Below are 4,111 nucleotides of genomic sequence, written 5' to 3'. Positions count from 1 at the left end.
CATGTGAGGATCTCCATCCAGGACTTCTTTGATCTCACCCTTTTTACGAAGCTCTTTCGTAGGAACAATATCCAGTTGTTCTCCACTAACCACTGAGATGCAAGAGGCGTAGCGGATTTGTGATCTGGTTGGGAGAGCCTTGTAGAAAATCTTCTTGTTGATGTTGAAGAAGGAAACTATCTTTTTAGGCATGTCCACAACTGCTCCAACTGTAGCCATAAATGACCTTCCAAAGATCAAAGGCATATCATGATTCTTGCTCATCTCAACAACCTGAAATTCAGTATGGAGAATATAGTTCCCAACTTGGACAGGAAGGTTGCGAATTATGCCATAAGGGACTGCCATGGAAGAGTTTGCAAAAGCCAGAGTCACCAGAGAAGGCGCAACATCAACAATGCCCAACTCGTCTACAATCGCTTTTGAGACAATGTTCACACTAGACCCATAATCACAAAGAGCTTCCTTGAATTCTACTCCAGCAATGGAACAAGGAAAAACAAACTTTACAGGGTCATCAACCTTAGGCAGTACCTTCAGCGATGGTGTCAGTGCTTCAGTAAAGAGTGCCTTGATATCCTCCTGAGATTCTCTGCAATTTTTGAAGAACATATGCAATGGCCGAATCTCCCAAGCATGTTCAAATGAGATATTTTGAGGAAGCCTTCTTACCATCTTCCTAAACCCATCTAGCTGTTCTGCACTAATAGGATCCATCAGATGTTTAGGTGGAATTGGATATGGAACCTTAGGAACATAGACTCGCACTGGTGAAATCTCAATAGGTTCATCGGGAACAGTCACTTCAGAGCTAGCAGGCTGCTCTGTTCTCTCTTCTGCGCATGAAGCAGTCTCAACAGACAGTTGCTCCAGTTCCTTTCCCTCAAATTTCTCACATCTCAGCTATGCTGCATTACCGTGCTCAACCCTAGGATTCATCACATTCTTTCCAGGAAGGGTACCTTGCTGACTCTTGACACTCTCAGTTGTTTGAGCAAGTTGAACATCAATCCTCTTTATGTGGTTTCTCACAGTATCATACTTCGTATTCAGTTCAGTGAACATGTTATCTATCCTAGTGTTGATGTCTGTAGAAACCTGATTTAATGCCTTGCCATGAACCTGCTGACCCTGCAACAGCTGTTGCATCATCATACCCAGACCATTCAGCTCATCTGGTTGACTATTCCTGGCAGCTGGAACAGCTTGCCGATTGCTCTGCGGTTGTCGCTGGTTCTGGTTCTGAATCTGCCTGGCCGTAGCTTGCTTCATGCTGAAGACGTGCCCTTGGTTGTTTTTCAGTAGCTGATCAACCTTGGCAGTCAGTTCATCTATCTTCTGGGTGTCGGAACTGTTCTCTTTCATGGAGCGATCGCTCTCCTCGTTCTTATTGGCTGAGGTAGCAGCCATGTTCTCAATCAGCTCAAACGCTCCATCAGTGGTCTGAGTCATGAAGTCTCCGTTGCTGGCAGAGTTCATAGCACTCTGAAATTCCCAGTCAACTCCATCATAGAAAATTTCCAAGAGGTAGTCATAATCAAATCCATGGTGAGGACATTCTCTGCGATAGTCATTGAAGCGCTCCCATGTGTCGCAGAAAGGCTCATCAGTAAGCTGTCTGAAGGAGGTGATCTTGTTCCTCAATGCAGCTGTTCTCGCCTTAGAGTAGAAATGGTTGAGGAATGCTGATCGGACCTGTTCCCATGAAGTGAGAGAGCCGGTAGGGAGGGAGTTCAACCACCGTGCAACTTTTCCATTAAGAGAGAGTGGGAATAGCATGCACTTGATGTAGTCTGGTGGTACGCCATTCGCGCGAGTGAAACTGCAGACTTTTTCGAAGCTCTCAATATGCTCCATTGGAATTTATGTAGAGAGACCAGAGAACACCTTTCTCTGTACTAGACCGATCAAAGCAGGCTTGATCCCGAAGTCCTGCTTAGTGCAGGGTGGAGGAACTATGACAGAACGGAGTAGTAGAGATGTTGCAAGGAAGGTTTCTCTGCCCGATTGAAGCAGTCTGCGCCTATTGTTCCTGCTGCTGCTGAGCAGCTTGTTCCTGCACTTGAATGGTCTGCTGCAACTGTTGCATCTGCTGCTGCATGAGTGCCATTGCAGCAATAAGATCATCCTGATTGGCTTGATCACCCATAGTGGTGTCGGATTGCCTTTGTTGTTGACGATTTGTTCTTTCTAACCTTGCTAGCTCCTGGTTGGTAAATGTAACTAACTCTCCTTGTGCGTTTCTCAGAGTATGTCTACAGGTTATGCACCTGAAAAATTAGCTGTTATGTCTACAGGTTATGCACCTGAAAAATTAGCTGCAACAAAAAGGATAGAGCAAGTTAGAGGTCTTAGACTAAATAAATAACCGAAAATATAGGTAAAAAGATGGTCCCGGGGAACGGCGCCAAATTGATATTACGTGTATACGCACACCAATTAACCTAATGTGCACATTACCACAATCGAATGGTATGTCGATGTAGCACTTTAGGATCGAATCCACAGAAACCAATGATTACACTTTATTTCTATAGGATCAATATCAAGCTAAAACAATATGGGGGTTTTAAAGTTGATTTTGTAACAAGCAAGTAAGAGAATGATTTAAGGTTTTTCAGATGATTAAGAATGCTAGCCTAAGGTGGTTTGATCGGGTGTTAAACAAGTGTGAGCCAAACAATTATTCAAGTTCAATTAAGAGTAAGTCTAGAAATCGGATCACTCTGGTTGAATCAACCCACTCTCGTGGTATTGATTCCTTTGCAAGTCAGTCTTGATGCCTAAACTCTCGTTTGGATCAAGACGTGCTAGCAAGCTTTAGAGATCAAGTCCGATATGTTCACAATACACCCTAATATCTACTCTCGCTGACTAGGGATGCAATGATCATTCATAACAAATCTAGCAACCTATTACACGGTTAATGAACAAGTTAAACCTATGATCTAACATTAAACAGCCAGTTTAATGCAAGCATTAAGAACAATTATGAATGAAGACAATCAATGGATTCACTTATCTATTAACTCACGGATCTAATACCCTAACACCCTAGACTAAGCAAGTGGATTACTCAGCCATGGACAGAGAAAACATAGAGATAACAGATGAAGAAAACATGTCTGAATTAATAATAAAAAGCAAAGAAGGTTTAGAAATCTTCTCCAAATGATGTAGAGATTCTTCTCTCTTAACAAGAGTACAAGTTTTCTCTCTCCAAAATCTCTCTAAAAAGTAATGTAGAATGTCTTGAATAATAAGAAAATATATATTGCAGGTCTCTGGCGGCTGCATGAGAAAAAGGGGGAAGCCATAGGTAAAATCCCGAAATATTTGGAAACTTCCTTAAAAATCTCTATCGCTGGAACATGCACGTCAGACTGCTCCGCACTATTGTCCTGCGTGGAAAACTCCAAATTGCACTCTTTTTCTCCTCTTTTCCTCCAACTGGTCTATCTCTCATCCAATGCAACTCCAGACCTGTAATGACTCGAAAAGAACTAGGAAGACTCGATAAAGATTTGAAAACCAATTAGAAAACATATATACAAGATGCCAAAAACACCATATATAAATAGACTGGGCAAAGACTGGATCAGCTAGCTCGAACGCGAAAGCCTACCAGTTCGCGCTCCAATCAATTTGATCGACCAAAGGCAACGCAAAAATCCCTCGAGCTATCGAGCTCCCGAAACCCTAATGACGCAGATACGAACTGTATGAAACACATATCCACTACCATTAAGCAAATACAAATCTTGCATCCGAGTTAAAAATAAGACAGACTCGACCTCTAACGAGCTCGTGAAACACGAAGGATCGACAAGTCGCCCTCCTCCAATAATGGCATCGAGTTCGATCTCTGATGCAGAAGCTCGAGGAGTCGAAACTGGATCTTGCTCCACGAAAACAATGAGCCATATGTCCAAGGAACCTTAGCAGCTCAGTGGCCGAGTTCGACTCTTCAAGAATATCGACCAACACAACTCCAAAGAGCTGAAGTCAAGGAGCCAATGAAACTTTACACTCTCAGATCGATAGTGAGCTTTTGAACAAGCTCTTATTGTGCCTCCAGAAATATATTGAGCATATATCAAGCAGTTCGAAA

At 42.7% G+C, this 4,111-nt stretch overlaps 1 non-coding gene across 1 annotated transcript; it reads left to right on the top strand.

Annotated features, from left to right (window-relative positions):
• The first annotated feature begins 1,540 nt into the window (after positions 1-1,540).
• LOC125582756 lies at positions 1,541-1,647 on the top strand. The gene has a single exon (XR_007320210.1). It is a non-coding gene; the product is annotated as a small nucleolar RNA R71 (small nucleolar RNA).
• Positions 1,648-4,111: the final 2,464 nt, after the last annotated feature.

Source organism: Brassica napus, chromosome C2 (assembly GCF_020379485.1).
Source record: "Brassica napus cultivar Da-Ae chromosome C2, Da-Ae, whole genome shotgun sequence".
Classification (NCBI taxonomy): Eukaryota; Viridiplantae; Streptophyta; class Magnoliopsida; order Brassicales; family Brassicaceae; genus Brassica; species Brassica napus.
Note: the sequence above shows the minus strand (reverse complement) of the source record. Positions and strands in the feature narration are given on the sequence as shown.